We start from the raw sequence: 21,379 nt of genomic DNA on the forward strand, positions 1-21,379 counted from the left end.
AGGTCGTATAGAGGCGGCGACCTCACTGCCTGGGTGGTCGGAGCATCCGGTTCATCAGCGGCACCCTTAGTCCCGACTTAGCCCAGTGTGAGAACCCAGCGAGGAGACCCATGGTGGGCGCGTCCACTCTCACAGAAAGGGACGATGGGACCTGGGAAAGTATTTGCTCTGTTTATTTTGAGCTAGAAAAAATTGCAGTCTTGTTTGTGTGTAGCTGTTTAGCAACAGAGAGATTAGGAATCTAAATTTAACAGATCCTAAATATATAATTGTCCCAATGAAACTAATGACAGTTATTTTCCCACCGAGTAGAAATGTGTGGAAACGGTGCCCCAGGATCCCACGGGCAGGAATGGCATTGCCTTTTCACCTTAGGAAATTTTTCAGGGGCCAGAGCCTGGCATTTCCTTCATTTACCCAGTCTGGGTGGAATTATCCCATCTATTTAAGGGCATGACACTTGGTTCCTAAAAGTTCCAAGACAAGCAGAATGCCCGTAGTTGGTGTTCTCAGCAAAAACCCAGGGGGCAGCCAATATTACTCTGAGAAAGCAGCAGCATGGCTGGGACCTCCCCGTGGTGCCTTGTAAGGACACGGCTTGGGCCGAGATCGTGAGAGCTGCACTGAGCCTTTGACGTGGCCCAAGCGCCCATGAGGCCCTCCCTGCCCTCAGGACAGGGCGTTGGCCGTGCCGTGGGAAACAGAACAGTGCTGATTTGCAGTCTACTGAGGCCAGGGTTGTGATGTGAGTGTGTTTGCAGGGACCTGGTTAGAGGTCCACAGCTCTGGGCGATCATGTCATTTTAACCAGGGTGACAAGTGTCTCCTGGGTGGCCAGATAGAATCCTGTGCAGACCTTGGACCCGAAGCTGCATCCTGCCCTACTGGCCTGGCCTCTCCACCTGCCATCAGCCTTAGACAAGGGCAGTAGACCTCCCTGGGCTGCCACCTCCCCTCTCCGCATGTACCGGAAGATGATTGACAGCTCCTATCTGCAGCGGGACACAGGGAAGGACTGCCCTCTCAAGTACACTCTCATGCACATGCGAGAATGTGTAGCTGTGTTTCACACCAGAGTCTACTCAGAATAACGGACCAGATGCTGGCTGGTGACAGAGATGGTGATCTGCCCTTGGGAACCTTGCCATTGTCACTAAGAGACACCCTAGCCATTTATGTGATGAGCAGCCCCTGAGCGTGCACAGGCCGAGGGCTGGCAGGACCAGCGTGTGAGCCTTGAGGGAGTCTCTTCTCCATTAGTAGGAATCCAGTGTCCCACTCTTGAGTTTCTACCTCACTGTCCCCCCTTGGACTAACATTTTGGAGGGAGTAATGCCAGGCCAGATTGTCCATGATGTGGGTGCAGCTACGTTCCCGCAGGCCTTTGCCTGTCCTGGAGATGGGAAGGGCCAGAGGAGAGCCCAGGAGACTGCGCAGTAAGGCTGTGGGCTTGGTCGCTGCTGCCTGAGAGTGCAGTCCCCAGCCAGGCACTCGGGTCCAAGAGGGACAGGGACGCCATCTTCCCGGGCAGGGCTGCACACGAGGCTTTCTTCATTGCCCAGAGACAATGGCATACATTCCCAGGGACCCCGCAAACCATATTCTGCTTGCATACAGCCAGAACAATCAGGCATCAACCCACACGCCTGCTCAGTGGCTTGTGGCAGCTGACCCAGCCTGCTGCTCCAGACACGCTGTCCCAGGCGCTCCTCTGTGCAGACCCAGCCCCACTTGGATTCCAGTTCCTGTTCGGATTCTGCCTTCTTCCTCTGCCTCCCTGCCTCTGACTTGGCATTTGCACCTGGTCTCCTCCTGCTGCCCTACCCCATGACCTCAGCTCCCTGGCAAGGGCCGTGGCGGGGCCCCAGGCGAGCCCCCTTGTAGGGCTGCCAGATGAAGTATATACCATGCCCAGTCAGCTGTGAAGTTCAGACACTTGAGACGTGCTGGTGCTAAAGTTATTTTTGCTTCTCTGAAATTCGAATTTAACTGGGTATCCTGATTTTTATTTGCTAAATCTGGCAGCCTCTTACTTGGGGATCTTAGACAATCCTCAGGAAAAGCCCCCAGCCCCCAGCTCCACTCCCTGCCCCGTTCCAGCATCTGCGAGAATGGTTGGCTCTCTCTGGGCCTCCACCCGTCCAAGGTGCAGGAGAGAAGCTTCGTTCTGGTGAACATGTGCTCTGTCCCCAGGCATCTGCTGGGCCTGCACTCAGCTTGGACCCTCCTGGGGAGCCCAAGTGGTCTTCTACATGAACACCAGGTTCCAGGCCAGCAGATGAGTTGGAGGTGTCTGAGGGGCCCGTGATTCACAGTGTCCTCTTAGGAGCTGGTTTTCCGAATTGTTCTTTAACAGGTATTGGGCGGGTTTTCAATCTCACAGACAGGAACTCTCCCGCGAGGAGGGTGCCCCCACAGAGCTGTGTGAAACGGGAGTCTGGCCCACAGAAGAAAACCAGCCCTGTAGCCGCTTGACCTTGGAAGGCTGGGAAGCCCAACAAAGGCAAGAGAAGAGACTCCAGAACAGCGTTTGCTCCAAGGCCTGCTCAGGGGACCAGAGAGTACGCCGAGAGCCATTAGGGGCTGGAAGTTCAACCAGGTTGCAGCTGCGCCTCAGTCCCCAGGTACCACGGGCGGGTTAGCGGGAGGTGAGCAGATGTTGCGATTGACGTGATAATAACTGGGGAGCATCCGCACCAACCGCGTGACACCTGTTTCAGACTCAAATCAGTCTGCAGGAAGACTCCTGCGTTCAAGCTGCATGATTTAAACCCAAAGAAATGCACATCTGAGTCCATGGGCTCCTTCCACAGGCTTGAAAGCTCACCTTGGCCATTCCTCACACCGGGACCACTCTTGACCCAGGCCCCTGCCCACTGGACCACCTGTGGGCATGAATCAGCTCTCTACCACGCTCTTGTGCTGCCCAGGCAGGTGACCTGTATGGGACGTGCTTGCAAATGTACCTGGAATTACATGTACCAGGTAAGGTGAGATGGCAGGCAGAGACTACCTTGAAAGAAGAGGAGGGGCAGGCCACCTCTGTCACATCAGGTCACAGGTCATGCAGAGTCACACAGAGAAGTCCCCAGATCATTCAGGAGATAGAAGAAGCAGAACCTAGGGGCCAGAGCCTTTGGTGTGGATGTCACAGGAAGGAACAGGTCAAACAGGGCAGAGCCGAACCGGTTTAGGACAGTTTGACAGTTACCCAGGGCCCTGAGCTGTAGGAGTCCCTGTACCAGGGACTGTGTGTGAGTGGCAGGTCACAGGGGGCTGGAGGACTCTGGACTGGTTGGTCTGCAGCTGAGGGCACGTCTGCTGGCGGGCAGGCTGCTCGTGGTCTCCAGGAATTGCCTGCCTGCTGGGCCATCCAAGATATCCAAGCTTCATGAATCAGGCTGCAAATGTGGCCGCACCAGCTGCCACCGTGGGCCCCTTTGCCTGGGTTTCTGCAAGGGTGGGGTGGGAGGAGTGCTGTGGGAGGTTGGGGGGAGGGCCCGACCCTGCTCCCTTACCCGTCCCCCACTGGCTGCTGTGTCACCTGGCTGGAAGCTGGTTTCCTCCAGGGAGGACTCCCCTCTGTGACATTCTCCCTCGTCCCTCCCTCCTTTCAACCTCTAAGTGCTTCCCACACTGCAGGGAAAGGTCTTGAAAAGCCCTCTTTGAGTGACTCCAATCTAAGCTCGCCATCTGTTCCCTGGTGGGACCCCTGACTCCCAAACCAGCCGAGCAGACCCTGCCAGCCCCAGGATTCTGGGGCTGGGCTGCTCGTGCACTCAATGTCCTCAGGGCGATGGCCTCATGGGCACACGGTGCATGTGGCGTCATCGGTGGAGCACGGGGTGCGGTGGAGGTGGAAGGCGGGTGCTGGCAGGTGGTGCGGCTGCCATGGCAACAATGCTCATCAAGATGAGAGGTCACTGCTTCCTCCCACCACCAGCGAGCTCGCAGGGGAAGTGGGGCACAGACACCGTGAAGGTTCAGTCCAGAGCGTGACTCGGGGAGTCCTCGCCTGTGGCCGGGGCAGGGGTGAGGCGGGGTGCTGACTACAGGGGTTGCCAAGGTGAGTGCCACAGGGAGGGGACTCCTGCACACTGCGCGGGGACCATGGGCAGACTGGAATGAGGGTCGCACCTACCCGCGTCCTGTTTTCCCCCTGGGGCTCTGCCTGCTGCTCCTTCGGGAACACTACCCTCTTACCTGCCCAGCTGGCTCCTGGCTACTCCCGGCACCCCACTCTGGTGTTGCTAGGTCCTGTTTGCTTGTTTCTGTCTTCCACAACCAAACCCAGGGCTTCCGGGATGCTGGGAAGGGCTCCACCACTGAGCCACGTCTGCGTCCCTGCTTGTTGCCAGCTTAAGACGATGGTCAACACTGGCCCCTGCTTTGTGAATGTGGAGCTTGGGTCCGTGTCCTTTCCTGGAAGTCACTCAGAGCCACGTGCCAGGCCTCTCTGGGAGGCTCTGTCTTCTGCCTGCGTGTCTGGAATGGTCTGGGGGCAGAGCAGCCTCGCCCATAACGTTGAACAAAGCGGTGGATCAATGGTTGGGGTGTCAAAGGTTACACTGCTTCCCGGGACCCCGGAACTCCTCCCAGAGGCCCTGGAGGCATTACTTCTTGGGGGGAGGCCACAGGCTCCTGGTGTGGAGCAGCACAAGGGTGATCCTGGGCACGGGTGCACGGGCAGAGGAGTTGGTCAAGTGAACCTGCAGGTGGATCGTCCAGCCCAATGGGCAGAGCTGGGGTCAGGCTGCAGTGGAAGCAGGGAACGGGGAGCTTTTGAGGAACGGACTAGGGAAGCAGTGAGGAGGAGGAGGAGACGACTGCAGGAAGAGATCTGCAGCCAGTTCGGTGGTGACCTGGACGCCTACTCATAGCAAGATGGCGGGCCCGCGTGGGGCCCTGGGCCAGGAGGGAGACGTGTGTGTTGGTCGTCTCTTGGAACTCCCCATTGTCCTTCTGGTCCTGCCTCTGTTCCAGCCAGGGGTATGGTGAAAGGTGTTTGCTGGCCTTGGTCAGCCACGTGCTGCTGGTGGTTCCCCCAGGAGAGAGCCTCTGTCTCTCGCTTCTCACATGGGGCGTTGGGCCGGCTATGGAAGCCCGGCTGGCACATGCACGGACCCTGAAGTCCAGGAGATCTGACATCTCCAGACCAACCCTCGACTGCTGGGGATGGGAGCTGTGGACGATTCCAAGATATCGTATTCCCTCCTGCTGGCGTCCTGGTGGTGTCCTGGTGGGGCAGGCCGGCCCACCTCGCGTCCGCAGGCTCCTGGCTCCTCCGCCCTCCCCTAGAGTCTCCCTGGGTCCTCACTCGGCCAATGGCTCGCTTCCCCTATAAACCACCTGCGTGGACTCCTCTGATTCCCACAGCCGGACAAGTCACTGTCAGTGGGAGGTCCTGTGGCTGCTTTGATGGGCAGAGCCTGGTATGATCCTGGGCACGTTGTCTGGGATGTGCGTGGGGTAAGGACCAACCGCACACCCGAACAGGAGAGTGGTTCCCAGAGCCGATGCACTTCCCAGGAGACAGCACAGGGAAGAGATCAGAGTGCTGGGGACTGTCGAGGGGGAGCTTCTGGCATTGTGTCACCTGAGCCAGGCTGCGCCCTGTGCCAGCCTGTGCCAGCAAGGCTACAGACAGGATGTGGCTTCTGACCTCACGGAGCTTACAGTCCAGGCAGGAGGCAGCCAATTCGTAGCCCTGGAGCAGGGCAAGGGGTCAGTGGGGAGGGCCAGGGAGGGCCAGTGGCGGGTCCCAAGTGGCAGTGCCCCTGTGGAGAGGGTATGGAGGAGGAGCAGAGCACTTGCTGCCCCCAAAAGTGTGGTGCCAGCCGGACATGTTGCCTGTGGATTGCTGGGCATGAGTCCCCAGCGGACACCCGGGCAGTGAGCACTGTCCCGCAGCATCTCCATCCTCCAGCCCCCAGCCCGCTGGGGGCTGCTCCCCTTCATGTCGCTTCGTCTCCTCGGCGTCCTTCCTGACCCGTGGTCCTGCACAGGTGCCCACTCTGTTCCCATGTGATAGCACCACCACCCTGGTTTATCTGCCAGGCTGTGTCCCCACCCATCTGGAGCAGGACCCCACGGGGATGCTGCCCTGCTCTACACCCAGCACTGGGCCTGGCGCACAGTCAGACTCACCTGGGGACCTCCAGGTGGGATCACGGATGATGCGTGTGGGAAAGGAGAAGCGGAATGTTAATTCGAGGGCTCATCCCAGCGGCTACTGCTCCACGGTGAGACCTAACCCGTGTCAATGCGCACGGAAAGTGGAAATGTCAACCAGGAGGGAGAGACGCCGGGAAGGAGGAGGCCACGCAGGGAGCACGTAGGGATGGCTGGCAACAGGGGCGGGAGGAAGCGATGCCGTTCGCTGTGAGCAGAAGGGAGCCCTGCTTCTGTAGTGGGCGCGAGCACAGGCACCGGGGGCTGAGTCCAGGGCCCCGTCAACCGGCCCTGCCGCTCTCCGTCTGACAGGCCACAGCTCAGTGCCAGGGGAAGGGAGACCTCCGGCCCCCAGGCCGCCTTCCTCAGGAACCTCAGCCAGGTCTCGAAGCCCTTCGGAGGCCGTGGGAAACAGAGGGCTTGCTTCCACGGGTGGCACACGTCCAGTTAGCTCCCTCCCAGCACAGCGTGGAGCCCTGCTGCTGGACTCTGAAGAGTGGACCGAGCCCCTGCTCTCTGTGCTTTCCTGTGAAATAACGGCCATCATCCTGGCCCCGGGGGGTCAGGTGAACCCTCTAATCTGTTTTGATTCTAACCCACACTGTGTCCGACCCTGTCCACCAACTGGGGATTGTGGACTCTGAGTCCAGCTCCGTCTCCATGGGTGACTATCATGCAGACGGGCTGTAACACAAACAGGCCAACAGACCCACCATTTGGCTTCAGGACATTCCTGACAGGAGGTCACGAAAGCAGAGGGTGTGCTGTGTCTCTCTTCTGGTCACTGGCCCCAGTGATGGTGGATTAATCTAGAAGTCAGCTGTGGCTGATGATAAATCCCCAGTCCCAATGTCATCTTGACCTTTTCAGCATCATGTCCGACGGCCTCACTCAAAATATGCACCCATGGAATAACCCACTGCCGGAGAGACGCCCTGGAGCGAGCAGGGCGTGCCCGGCTGGGGCCTGGAGACTGGAGCAGCAAAGGTCACCTCTGGGAGGTCCGTTTCCATGATCACCTCTCAAATGACACAGGGGTCAGGGAAGGTCGTGGGGAGCGGGTCAAAAGGAGACAATTGTGAGGAAAGCAGCCCTGGCACAGCCCAGGATGGAACAATGGCCGAACAAGCCAGAGCCCCCAGCTCCCACGCCTCCCCTGGAATCTGTGTGGGGATCTGGTTCCTCCGCTGGCTCTGGCAGCTCACTAAGCAGATCCTGAGAGCAGGCATGGCGCAGGGCCACCGTGCCGTTTGCAAGTAGCCTAGTGGCTCTTGGTTGGTGGCTCCCCCAGCGACTCTCGTGGCGACTGCAACGGATGCGTCCACTGCTGTGTACATGGCAGTCAAGCCCACGCTGGCCTCGACATGCGGCCGTGGAGTGGTGCTCCACGCTCACGCTTCACGCCCTTTTCGCCTTGGCACCTGTACCTTCATTTGCTCTGGTTCAGGTGCGTTTGGGCCTCAGAAGTTCATGTGCTGGAGGCCTGGTCTGCAGTGTGGCCATGTGGCACCTCTGGAGGGAGGGAGGTCACTAGGTCAGGAAGCATCAGCCACACAAGGGGTTAATGCAGGCCTGGAGAGCCTGGACCACTCCCCACCACCCTGACATTATCCACCACCTGGTCCTCACCAGAGCTGAGCCAATGCCAGCACCATGCTCTGGAGCCTCCAGAACTGTGAGCCAAACAAACCTCTTTTCTTTATAAAGCACTGAGCCTCCAGTGTTTTGTTTTGGCAAAGCAAAGTGGACTAAGCCATTATTTGACACCGACACTCCTTAATGCTACCCTCCCTGTATTCCACACAGTGTGCCTGAGCTCAGAGCATTTAAAAAACTTGCCCAAAGTTACTCAGACAATATGTGGCACAGCTGGGTGAATCTCAAGCAAGTTTTATTGCAAAGTCTCTTCAGTCTCCACAACAGGTGGACCGCTCCTGGGGCTGCTAACCTCATTCTTACAAAATGAAGAGGCTACTCCTCAAGGTTTGGGGGACTCAATCAAGTGTCCTCAGAACTTTAAATATTTCTGGTACCAGGAAGTTGAGGTGAGACACGTATGAGATCACACAATGACTTGATCTGAAAAACTTCACTGTTATTTGTTCTAAAATCCCAGAGCAATCGTCTGAAGTGAGGGTTTACCTGTGACTGGAGAGCCAGTGCTGATCTTTGGTGAATGAACAGTTTGCCTGAGCAGGTGCCAGTGAAGCTAGTCAAGCAAGTCACTGATGGTCACCATCAAAATGCTTGTTTCTGAAGCATGTTAGCCAAGGGAAAGCCCAGTCCAGGCTAGTGTGACCAGTGTGCTGCTGTGTGTCTGGAAAGCACTTGGGCAGGTCCCCTGCCACCTGCTCTGCCCCATCCTCCTGCCCCACCTCCTGCTCTATTGGCCCAGAGTCTGCAGAGGTCCCCAAACCTCCCTGCCTTCTCCTCTCCTGTCTCCTGTGGGCCTACCTAGCTCCTGCTCAGCCTTCAGATCCTGTGCAGGAGCCTTCTCAGAAGATTCCTGACCCGCACAATGCCGTCCCTGCACGCCCCACGCGGCTGGCTTCCTACGGCTGCTGTAATGGATCACCACACATTTAGTGGCTTAAAATGACACGATTTTATTATTTTACCCTTCGGGGCTCAGAGTCTTAAATGGGTCTCGCTGGCCTCCCGCTGAGGCTTGGGGGCTGTGCTCTTTCTGGAGCCCCGGGGAGTCCATTTCCTTTTCTCATCCAGCTTTGGGAGGCTGCTGGCCTTCCTGGGCTCATGCTCCCTTCCTCGGTCCTCCAAGTCAGTGGGGGCTGAGTTCTGACCCCTCTCATGACACAGACCTCTAACCAACTTCCTGCCTCCTGCCTCCCTCTGCGAGGACCCCATGAGGGCCTGGGTCTCTCCTGGGAACCCAGATGCATGGCTGCAGGCTGGGGGATCGGGAATGGACGTCTTTGGGCCATGACCCGGTCAGCAGCCGTGACCCTGGCTCTCTGTGACCTCATGCCTGCTCCTACCCGGAGGTGTGCTCCGTGGGGCAGAGCCACGCCCGCTCAACTTCGAGCCCTGGACCTGGTGCAGATGAGGGAGGTCTGCTGCGTGCCCACCTCCATTCTCCTGAACGGCCTTCCTGCCACCCCCACTAGTGCTCCACGGAGGGCTGCCCAGGACCAGGACGAGGGAAGTGGAGACCAGAGCCTTCAAGGCAGAGGTGGAAGAACAGCGAGTCTGGCGCCCTCAGGCACTCAGCCGCTGCTCCCTGTCCTGGGCAGGGCCGAGCCTGGCTTTAGTCTCCTCTCACCTGCGTAGGGGCATTTTCTAATATCACCTGATAATATCCATGCTGATGTCTGATTGGCTCTCGGTCCACAGGACTGACAGACCAGGCCGTGGGAGGACAAAAGGTGGGCAGGGACTGTGGAGGAGAGCGCAGGGCGTCTGGACAAAGCTGCCCTGGCAGGCAACACCCCAGCGGGTGTCTGGGGCTGGCCACCTGGCTTCCAGAGCAGGGCTTCATACCTGGCCAGCGTCACTCTTAGGGCCCACGTGCGTGGGGTGGACGTGGCCACGCCCTCCTGAGCAGCACCTGTCGGCTCTTCGTCCTCTCTGTGGTCTCTCTGGGTTTGGACCAGCATGTTCACACCCCAACATGGAGGGCTTTAGGAATGCCCTGCTCAGAGAGAACGGGGCTTGAGACCCATATGGAAACCTGCCTGAGGGGAGGGGACAGAGCACAGTCGCAAAGCACAGGAAATGGACTTTCTGCAGTTTCACAGGCCAGCTGGAGACGCTGAGGACAGGCATGGCCAGGTGGCGAGCGGGGGCTCTCTCGCTCTCTGTGCTGGGGCCCCGCGTGTCCCATGTTGTCCCCCAGCTGGAGGAGCCTGGGCTCCCCTCTCCTGCATAGTCAAGAAGAGCACAGGCAAACCCCGGGGCAGTGCTGGGAGCCTCCGCCTGGCCTCCGCCCAGCCCCCGCCTCCACAGGCCATGGGACGCAGCTTCCTCCGGCTGCGCGGGAACTCTGAAGGGACAGCAGACGGCAGCAGCCTCAGACCCCGCTCAGCACGAGGTCACACAGGTCCCTGAGGTCACACAACCTCCTCCCTGTCCCAGGAGCACCTGGCAGCCTCCCGGCCTGCTCTGAACCCGGCCAGCCCAGTCTTCCTACTAAGGCCGGGAAAGGCGTCAGGGCTCCTGAGCGCAGCTCAGGGCGGGCCGCAGCCGTCGGAAGATGAGTGAGGCCAGCTTGGTCTGAACCTGCACTCACAAGACACACAAATGGCAGCAGGGTCCTGCTCAGGTGGAGGTTTGCCGACAGAACTCCGTTCTCCTTTAAAATGAGGATGGATCATGAAGGCGCCGATCGTGCCGGGAACCTTGAGAAGCCTTAGATGCTTCTAGAGCTCTCGGCAGAGAAGTGGCGGCGATAAAGGTCTGTGACCCGCGTGGAGGCTCTGGCGCTGGTCCCACCCCGGGACTGGGCTCCGCCTGAGGCGGCGCTGCGGCCTCCCGCAAGCTCTCCGGCCGCTGTGTGGTGGGGCTGGCGGGCTGAGCGTGGCGGCTTCTCCGCAGTGAGACTTGTCGGCCCTCCAGGTGGGGAACCGTGCACAAGCCCTCTCGCAGGCCCCGCCTGCCGCAGGAAGGGACCTGGCCCGGGCCATTCCAGCTCTCCACGTTCCAGGTGCTGCCTCTCTTCTTTCCTCTTTGCCACCGCCACCTCGTTTCCCAAATCCGTCCCTGACCGTGCCTCCAGTCTCCCCAACTTCGTCTCTGCTCCCCAGGCTGCCCTGTGGTCTTTCCACCAGGCGAGTCCAACCTTGTCCCCGCCGTCCGGGAGACGGGCCGCTGCCACCCCTTGCACCAGCTCCTCTGGCCGGGAGCTCCTTCCTGGAGGCGGAGCGGGTTGGCAGGGTGAGCAGGCCCCCGCTGCTTAGCTCTGCGGGAGGGGAGTGGAGACGGTGGGAGACGACACTGATTTTACACCCATCTGTGTTTCCTCAATCGGTCAGTCATGCTGCATCCGCTTCCCATCACTGTGTAGAGATAGCACTAACCCAGGGGCTTAAGCCATAAACACGTTTTACTCACAGTGTCTGGGCCAGGAAGCCAGAGCCGCTCGGCCGGGAGGTTCTGCCTAGGCTGCAGTCAGATGTTGGCTGCAACAGTCGCCCTCTGAAGGCTTGAGTGGGTGGCTTGCTCACACGACCCCTGGCAGGAGCCTCACCCCTTGGTGCCTGACTCTCTCCCTGGCTGCTGAAGTACCTTCATGCTGTGGCAACAGGCTGCCCAGGGGCAGTGAGCCAAGACTGAGCAGGGGCAAGCCTCGGGCCTTGGACAACCCAGGCCTGGAAGCCCTGCGTAGCGCTTCCGCCGCCTTCCGTTCAGCAGGAGGGTGTCCATGCCTGGCCTACATTTGAGCAGGGCTGAGCTTCACCTCTGGAGAAGAGAGCTCCTGGAGATGGTCATGACCTGCCACACATTGTCACACTCATTTTGCAACCAGCATACATATGTGTGCAAGCACATGAACTGAGAACCTAGGAGACAATCTTGAGAAGCCCATGTCCCATCTTGGCTCAGCAGAAGATTTCAAGTAATGCCATTCTCTCCCACAAGCCTCAGTTTCGATAACACCTAATTCCGAGGGATGCTGGAGACCAAGGAGCTCACGTGTGGACTAGAGGCTCCAGGAGCACGTCTGACTGATGGCATGCTGTGCAGAGCGGGCCCTGCCAGCCTGCCCGCCTCTGCTGTCCTGCACCTGCTGCTGCAGCCCCCAGAGCGCCTGTCTCCCTGCCTGTCCCGGCTCCCTTCCCCCGCTCCCAGGCGTGGTGTTCCTTCTCTTGCAGGGCCTGCCCTCTTCCATAACCGTTCTCACTGCTCTCACACACTCCTTCTCCTCTTCTGCACCCCCCTCCCCCACAGACTAAACGCAGCCTCTCTCTTCAAAAGTCCTAGCACAGCAAGCCTCACATCAAGGGGCAACGTCCTGGGTCCAATTCCCAGTACGATCGTTTGCAGAGGAGAAGTGCTGGCCTGGGCACATGCCACTGAGAAGGCGTCCCAGCTCCAGGGTGCCAAGGCAGTCCCCAGACACTCAGGTCCCTCCTCTGGGGGACGGGCCAATCCAATTGTGGTGTTCTGAGGAAGGTCTGTTGGCACCAAGTCTGCAAAACACGCTGCTTACTTCCTGCCTCTGGGGTGGGGGTTGGTATAAACGTGTAACTGGCTGGGCCCCCGCTGGCTCCTGAGCTGGCTAAAGAAATTCAGAGGCCCATGGACTCCTTGGGGATGTTCTGGGGACACAGGGTGGACTGTGAGCCTCATCCTCAAGGATGGGAGCCCCAGCTTCACAAACTCAGGATTTCAACAGGACAGAGCCTCCCCACTCCAGAGCACCAGAGTTGAGGGGCAGGTGAGAGACCCTCCTGTCACCACCATGAGGTTCCTTTCTGTTCTATTTCATGCCATTTTCCATTTTAGGGTGTGTATATAGTCATTTTCCATATATGCATTTTTTTTGTAAATTTTTTACATGTTGTTCCATTCTCCTGAGTTCTACTGATAAAAATCTACCCACAATCACATGTTCTGAGAGTGGCCTCTGAGCCCTTGGTCTTGATGGGGCTCGAGAAACACCCAGCTTGCTCCTCATTAGCCAACGAGTCCTATTCCTTTTCCTGTGCACCAGGTTCATGAGGGGAACGTGATGGCCCCTGCAGATCTGCCACCTATGGTCACTTCCTTCCGTGCTGGGACGGTGTTAAAGGTCATCTCACACCCATTACGATGTGTGCCAAGCCCTAGGCTGCAACACAGGAACTGGCACAAAGGGGTTCGTCATGACTGGGCACAGAATCTCAACTGGATATTTTGTCCAATGTACTCTTGCTGTACGTTCTTTAGGGATTGGGCAGAGTCGAAAAAAAAATCCATCATCAAATCAGTACCCAGTTGCCATTCCAGCAGACACACCTCTCATGCCCGGGCATCTGGGGCCAGAGCAGAAGGGCTGCTTTGAGGCCCTTTGCTGGACATGTGGATGGAGCTGGCAGGAGCTGCTGGCTAGGGTCCTGCCTGCTACCAGAGGGGAGCAGCTACTTTCCTCTCTTCATTACAGCACTTACCCTGGAGAGCCAGTGGTCTCCTCTGTGCCCCCAGCAGGACCCTCCTCATGGGCACAAAGCCTCCAGGCATCTGAGAGGTGAGTGGCTGGTCACTAGCTGTTGCTCTGCGCCTGGGTTATGCGAAAGATGGGTGGGTCCATGCTCCATAGGTTGGCAATCAAGATAGGAGGCAGGCTCTTGTGGAAAGGGTTCACTCCTGCCGGAGTCTTGAGCTCAAAGCCAAGGTTTCAGAACCAGCTGGAGAAAAGCAGAGTTGCTCAGTCCCCCAGCCATCTGCAGGACCCAGCAGAGGAGGACGGTGATGACAGGGGTTCCCAGCCCTTTCCTGGAGATCTCCCAGCTCTGACACTCATCCATCTTCACTTTGGATCCGCTCAAGCACAGGGTCACCAAGAATCGTTCACGGAGCATGTGGGTTGGCGCAGCTTCTGCCCAAACATTCAGAGTGCCGCATTCCAAACCACGGCTTCTGTAGCCTCGCATTCTTTGCATTATTATTAAAGCCAGAAAGTTATTTCCAAGTTTTGCTGAAACAAACCATGTCTTGTTTTGTAACGGTGTCTGCCCACGCTGCCATCTTCCTGGAGCCGGGAAAGGGCTGGGGTGGGGCTGGGAGCCTCTGGCCTTGAGGCAGGACACATGTGAGCCATGAGCTTCCCTCTCCCCAGCAGGAGAGCCGTGGCTGGTAGCTCTCCATGTCTGGCATCCTTGTCAGGTCCCTCTCGGTGTCTGCACCCCTTGCCTGCTGCCCATTTCCTGCTCATTGGCTCAGAGTCTGGGAATCTGGTGACTGACCCTGGCCACAGGCAGACAGACTGGAGGCCTCATCAGCAGTCAGTGTGGCACCCTCCAATGCTCCTTCCAGCTGGGCTCCTGAAGGCTTCCCCAGAGTCCCCAGTCTTATGAACCATGCCTCATCCTAAATTCCTGACCATGTCCTCCTGTACCCTGGGCTTTACAGATGGGAACCTGCATTTAGGCAGAGACCTGTCTGCACCTGAGAAGTTTTTTTAAAGAACTGGTAGGATTATTTCAGCAGGAAGAAAGCTGCAGTAGGAGTCATGCAATCTATGCTCAGGGTGGACGCTGAGGGCTTTTGTCTCTGGATTTCCTGCTAGAGATAACAGGACACTTGTGAGAAGTGCTGCCCCCCAATACTTTAAGCTCCAACATTAATCACACATTGTTTTTATAACAAATAAAGTGGGAGTTGGGTCCTGCTTCTCCAGGTAAGTCCAAGGGGCAGTTTCTGCTGTCATAGTCACAGAGGACAAGAGCAGCGAGATCGGGCCCTGCCGTGGGGACAGGGATGGACAAGGGGGTCCCAGAAAAGGACAGGGTCCCAATCTGCTACACTAGCACTCCAAACCCCTCCCCTTCAGATGAGCTCTGAGACATGACCCTGATCCTCCAGCCTCTGCACTGAACTTGGCAGAGCCCAGCTAACCAGGGCCCAGCTGGAGCCCGAGCCCTAAGTCCAGTACAGGCACATTCATCAGAGAAAGGAGATGATGGCGGCATAATGGTTAACTTCATTGTCAACTTGACCTGCCTAAGAGATGCCCAATCACTGCTAAAGCATTATTTCTATGTGTCTGAAGATGTTTCTGGAAGAGATTAGCATTTGAATCAGTAGACTGAGTAAAGAGGATCCACCTGCAGAAAGGCAGATTGGCACCATCTAATCCTCTTGGGGCCTGAACAGCACAAAAGGGCACAGGAAGGAAGGGTCTTCCTCCCACAGTGGGGACATCCTTCTCCTGACTTTGGATGTCAGAGCTCTGTTCTTGTCCTTTTTACTTCTAGATTTGCATAAGCCACCTCTCTGGCTCTCAGGCCTTTAGCCTTGGACTGAATTCCTCCACCACCTTCTGGGGTCCAGATTGCAGGTGGCAGAGCTGAGGATTCTCAGCTTCCACCCCGGGTCGTTCCCACACAGGGCTCTCTGTGTCGCCAGTGGCTGGGCTTCTCTGGAGCACCGGAGCTCAGGGCGGGCAGTCAACGTCCTTCCCCACAGCCACCACCCCCAGCCTCGTCTCCCTTCTCTTTCAAATGCCTCTGTCGGTGGCTGGATTTGACCAGCTTCCACCAGTAGTCTGCAGAGAATTAAAGATGAGGTTCTTGTCCTAAAACTCAAGAAGATGCCACCGGAAACAACTGGAAGGATCGGCCCTGCTTCTGTGGTTTCCCTCAGCCGCTCGGGAGTTCCCATGGGTGCCCCAGCCCTGTGTTCTGCATCTCTTCTGACCTAGTACTTGATTCCTCCCCTATAACCCCACGTGAGTCTGGTGCTGAGACTCCTCCCTATGCCCATTTATGGCATCCCAGCCCTCCATTGGACCTACAAAATGAGGTCCCGGCCACAGGTTCAAGGCCATCATGTCTACAAAGTAGGGGGCGATGATAGCAGCAAGCGGTGCTGTGAGCCCTTCTGCGCCTATCAGGCCAAGACACGTGAGGCTTTACCTGCCTGAGTGCCGTCAGCCTCCACGGCAGCCTTTGGGGACTGGGTGCTGACTCCTCCATTTCCCAGGGAGGAGTGGTAAGAGTTAATATTTGCCAAAGCTCCTCTGTACCAGCCGCTTTGACAGAGGCACACCCAGCATCTATCCCACTTTATTCTCAAGTTAGCTCCCCACTTCACAGGTGGAGACACGGGAGCTTGGCAGAGGGTGAATAACTCACCGAGGGCACCGAGTTTATGAGCTCTGGAGCCAGAGGACTCATCCTCAGACAGTCTGGCTCCAGAGCACCTACCATTGCCACCTAACACCCAAGTGGGATGCTTTTTGCTCAAGGCTCCAGCCTGGCGCATCTGCTCTACCGAGCCCTCCGAGGTGACCCTGGTGTCCCCCACAAAGGTTCTGCTTGGTAAGGAGATCAGATCAACTTTCTGGGCTGCTAGGGCACCTGGTGGAAATGCAGCAGCCCTGAGTGGCGAGTGCTGGGATGCTTGTCCCAGAAAGCTCTGGAAACTGAGTGCATTCAAAGCAGCCATTAAGCACAGTCCTTAGAAGTGGTGGGGGTGGGAGGGGTCCAGAAAGCCACAGAGAGGTTTCACATAATCACAACCATACGTCCTGAGGAAGGGAACAGTTTTCCCTTTTTGCACAAGGACCCTGGAAACTGCTTCAGGAAATTAGTTTCCACCTCCTGTTAAATTAAACTCAACGTGTCAGAAAGGCAGACGTCGGAGTGAAAATGGGCCTCCACGCCCCACGTGGCTCCCCACATTCCTGGCCATGAGCTGTATTCAGTTGACAGAGATACCGCACGTAGACGGAGGAAACTTCAGAACATCTTGGAGATCAGCTGTCCATTCCTCATACAGCTCTCTAGGTAGAACTGAAACTTAATCTCACACCGACTGAATTATGAGAAGGGGAATTCACGTAGAAAGGAACGTGCCCCGTACGCTGGCATTTGGTCTTAATTTTAAATGCTGTGCTAAATAAATACTGGGAAGACACCGATCCGCCCACCTTCTGGAAGCACTGTGCAGACAGAGACTCCTCTTCCAGCATCGTTTTCAACACTCAGTAATAAGGGCTATAATTCGTGTCTTTTAAAATGCCCCTGCTCCTGAAACCTTGACGTTGAAATGAATAACAACGGCCATATTGCTTCAGCCCCAGACTTCCCGATTTCCTAGGCACTCCTCTGTCCATTGGCGTCCAATAGCGGGCACGTGGAGAGGAGCTCTCTACTCCCTCATTATTCTGATTAGTGCGGATGACACCACTTGAACTTCACTTTATGACCTGCGTGGAGGGAATGCTGCCTGTCTCCAGGCTCCTCCTTCCTTCTAAACTGTAGCCCCCACACCGAGCGCCTCCTGGAATGTTCTAGGGTCAGAGGCTTTATTACTGATGGCAACTATGGGCAAACCGTTTAATGGTGATGTCAGAACCAGGGGGTCCTCAGGCAGCTGAGAACCACCCCCTGGGACTACAAAATGAGCTTTGGAATCTCGAGTTGGAAAGTGTAGTCCCTTTTGGTTCTTGGAGGCTCGGGCTGAGCGGCGTCTGTTCTGTGGCTGTGCTGTGTTTGGGGGGTTTTCACTGCGGCCAGATGAAGCTGTGCAGCGAGCCCTCCCCTCAAATGGCCAGGAAGGCTCGTGCCTCAGGATCTGCCTTTATTTCCTGTTCGTAGAGACCTCAGATGATTTATGAAGTGCCAGCGGATCCTCCCAAATGAGACGGTGCTGGAAAGGCACCCAGGTGATCTGGAGGTGCCTGCTTCTCCTGGCTCTGCCTCTTCCTGGTGCCACTCTGGTGCTTACAGAGGAGACGGAGCAGACGGCCTTCTGAAGCCTGGGGTCCTCACTCACCCGTCACTTCCCATCGTCTCTGCCTAGGCACTGCCATGAGACACATACCCTCTTTTGTGACTTTTAACTATTTTGTTTATTCAATTTCTCTGCTCTTTCCCTGGGATAAAGAGTGAGGTCCCCTCTCGAGCCCTGCACAGATTTATACCCGAGAGCTGAGCTGGCAAACCAGCATGGCAAGCCTCGGGCTCCGGCAGGGACAGAGGCTGGACCAGGACTCCCTGGCAACCCACAATGCAGAGGTAGTTAGATGTTTTCCTTTCATTAATGACTGAGAGTCTAAGATAGACTGTTTGGCCACAAATGTCACATTTCTTGACTCTGCCCTGCATCCAACTCATTAAGAGCGAATGTCTAGGTCACGACATTCAGGGCAGTGTGCATCTCCCGCGGCGTTCCATCTTGTACTCCTTGATTCCGTTTCACACTTAACCAGTCACATCCACATTGGCATCCATTCAGAAGGGTTTGTTTATGTTCTTGTTTAAGATCCTTGAGAAGAAAATGAATCCCAGCGTGGATGCCATGGACGCTGAACTGGGTAACTCTGGAACCAAGTTCATTCTGTGGCTCTGCTTCCCCTGCTGAGTCAGCACCTGTCCTCTGAGGGTCTCTTAGGCTGCAGGATGTTCACGGACCAGAGGGGGCAGTCACGTGCGTGCTTGCCTTGATGGACAACCAGCTGAGTATCCAAGTTTGCCCAAGCTCATGCAGATAGCAAGACTGGACGGAACCAGAATCCACACCTTCATGTCATCTGGGCTCCATCCGTGGGCTGTCCCATGGATGTGTGAGTCACAGTATCTTGACAACTACTTTTTATCCCTTTGAAGTCTTCGCAGCATCCACAGAGGGCTAGAGATGCTCAGTTGAGGACGTGAGAGGCTGCAGGGGGGCGGTAGGCAGCACACAGCGGAGTCCCCGCAGTCTTAAGGAGACCAACGGCAGAGACTCCCCGCGATGGGGGTTGAGGGGCCTGTGCTGCAGGCCTCCCCCACTTCCTCCATAAGAAAAGATTGTCACAAAGCTTTTCCTGAGATTATTAAACCTCTTCTGGGTAAATAAGCAAGAACTCTGAACCTCAGCCATTAACGATTAATATCTAAGCATTGCCTAAGTGCCAGATTCCAAAGTATATTTTTCAATGTCTGTTCCTGAAGAGCAAGGAAACGGTGATTTATACCTGTCCAGTAACAGTCTTTTTCTCCAAACCGAAAAGCCTCAAGTCCTTCGCTCACTCAACGAGGGAAAACACAGTTGTGCCATTTGTCTTATTTTCCAAACAGTTGGCCATTCTGTTGGCCTCCCTGTGAACTGGCTTTCCCACACTGCCTTGGGCACCGAGCTGGACACAGTTTTCTAACGATAGCCACGTTGATAACAAATGTATTAAGACGGGGTTTATGTTAACAGGAGGTGAAGCTTCACCACCTCCTCCCACAGCACCTTCCATCGTGACTCATACTGACTGCTCAGGAACCACCTGGACCTTTTCCTGGAATGAGCCATTGGACAGGCACCTCTCTCGATCCCTACTATTTTAGAGATCCAGACTGCGCCCATGTCCCCGTTGCTTTGCTTCCTGTTTTTTTGTGGTAGAGAAATCACAGCACAGTCTGACGAGACATTTCCTTTCTTAACTGACATTTGTGTGCATACTGCTCTGCTAGTGCGTACCGGGTGCTGAGCAGGTGTGCTGAGCTGGGTGTCCTCGGGAAGCTGAGCGACTGTCAGGAAGGTGTAGAGAAACACCCAGAGCTGGCCTCTGCTGCAGCGTGGCGTGCAGGAGACCTGCCTGCTCACTGGCTCAGCCTGTCTCCTCCCTCGCTGTTCCCGCCAGAGCAGGCTCTTGCAGTGGCCTTTGGAAGTGGAGGTCTCCAGACATGTACAGGGTGAGGTCAGCAGTACACTCCTACCCTCCGACAGCCTTCAACTTGCTAGCAGATTCAATACTGTCATGTTGGATGTGGGAGCAAAAAAGCCCATTTACTGGAAGAAGACCCTGCACTTGTGCGGTTGTGCTGTGCACGAGTGTCCACTGCTCCCTCTACCCTCCAACCTGCTGTGGAGGCTCCCGCTGTACGGAACGCCTAGCACTTGATTCTAGGCGGGAAGGCCTCCTCCCTTCAGAAGCTCACGGCAGCAGGTTCCCCAGAAGACTCTTTGGGCGGTGCTTCTGTGGACCCCAGCAGAGGGAGCGGGGGCATCTCCTGCAGATTTCCATGTGGGAGCCTCTCGCCGCCCTCTACGCCTGGACGTGGGTCTGCTCCAGGAAGGCAGCAAGCAGAGCCGATGGAGCATGAGCTCCGAAGCCAGGCCACGGACAGGCAGCCCTGCCACTGCCACTGGGCAGGTCGCTCGACCTCCAAAACTGTAAAACAGAGCTCCAGCTGAAACTCTCCAAGGGCTGCTTGACGGTTCATGAAAAATATGAAGTACTTTGTAGGGTTACACGCAGGGAGGAAGTACCTGAGTTTTGTGACTCTAAATGTAAATGAAACATGAAAAAATAAAAACTTTTACCATTTAATCTGAAGTCACAAAAGACACTTTTATAATAGGTTGCTCCAATTACTCTTTTGAGCAAGAACTAGGTAGCTAAAATGGCAGCTGAGGAAACAGGTCCTTTCTCAGTGACTCCATGAGCTCGTGATTCCCTGCAGCTTCATGCGTCAGATGGTCCAGAGGGCAGAGTCCAGGAGGCTGCTGCTGTTGTTTGGCTTATGCTAATAAGAGACTGAGGCAAATGGGGCAGGATTAACAAGGGTCACGAGAGTGCAGGCGATTTCTCCCTGAGTCAACATCTGAAGTCCGAGGTCTTGCTCGCTGCTCGTGAAGTCATGCTGGCAGCCATGTGCAGGGGTGAAGTCATTGAAGGAGGCGTGTGGACGCAGCTGTGAAACGTTTCCTTTTGCAAAAGAATGATCTGGGCATGAAAAAGAAAACGTCGTGTACCCTGAGATCAGCCGAGACCCACACAACCCCGCCTCCCTCAGGTCGGGGGGCAGGCCAGCTCGGGGTGTCCAGGAGCCTCTGGCAGCTGCTGGTGGATCTTGGTGAAATGAGATCCAAGGCCCGGCACCTCCAGGGGACAGATGCCCATGCAGCTCCTGTGAACTGCTTTGTGAGGGGCAGTAATCCCGCCCGCGAGGTGATCTGAGAGACGAAGTCACTCTGGAGCTCTCTGAAGTGAACTCACTAATCCACATGACCACCAATCTCTCTCTCTCTCTCTCTCTCTCTCTCTCTCGCTCTCTCTCTTCCATCTTTCCTCCTCCCTTCCAGTTCCCTTTTTTTTTGTTTGTTTTCAATTTCGCTCATTCTTCCCATCCTTTCACCACATCATAACTTTGGAGGAAATCTTAGTTGGAATGAGGTATTGGAAGGAAAAACATGTTTAGGTGGCTTCAGAGCAAAGACAGAGGCTCAGAGTTTGAGACTGGTGATGTGATTCAAGGTCAACACCAAAGCCAAGGGGCTGTAAGTGCCGCCTGCTCCCTCCTCCTCCTCAGACCCGGCTCTCCCGCGTGCATGCTCAGTTCAGGGCTTATCCTGCGTCTCTTCTTGCACCACAGGCTGACTACAGGGGCAGGCGTTTCCCTTCTGCTGTCCCCTTAGACACGAAATTCCCAGATAACTCGAGCCCGTTTTTCGAATGCAGAACTGTCGCCGCTGTGACGCTGCCCCCACCCCAAGCCACCCACCACAGCCCTGGAAGAGCAGTTGCAGCCTCTTCTGACGCCCCCGAAAGCTCAGGCGCTTCGACCGTCAC

This window comes from Sciurus vulgaris (assembly GCF_902686455.1).
Source record: "Sciurus vulgaris genome assembly, chromosome: 3".
NCBI lineage: Eukaryota > Metazoa > Chordata > Mammalia > Rodentia > Sciuridae > Sciurus > Sciurus vulgaris.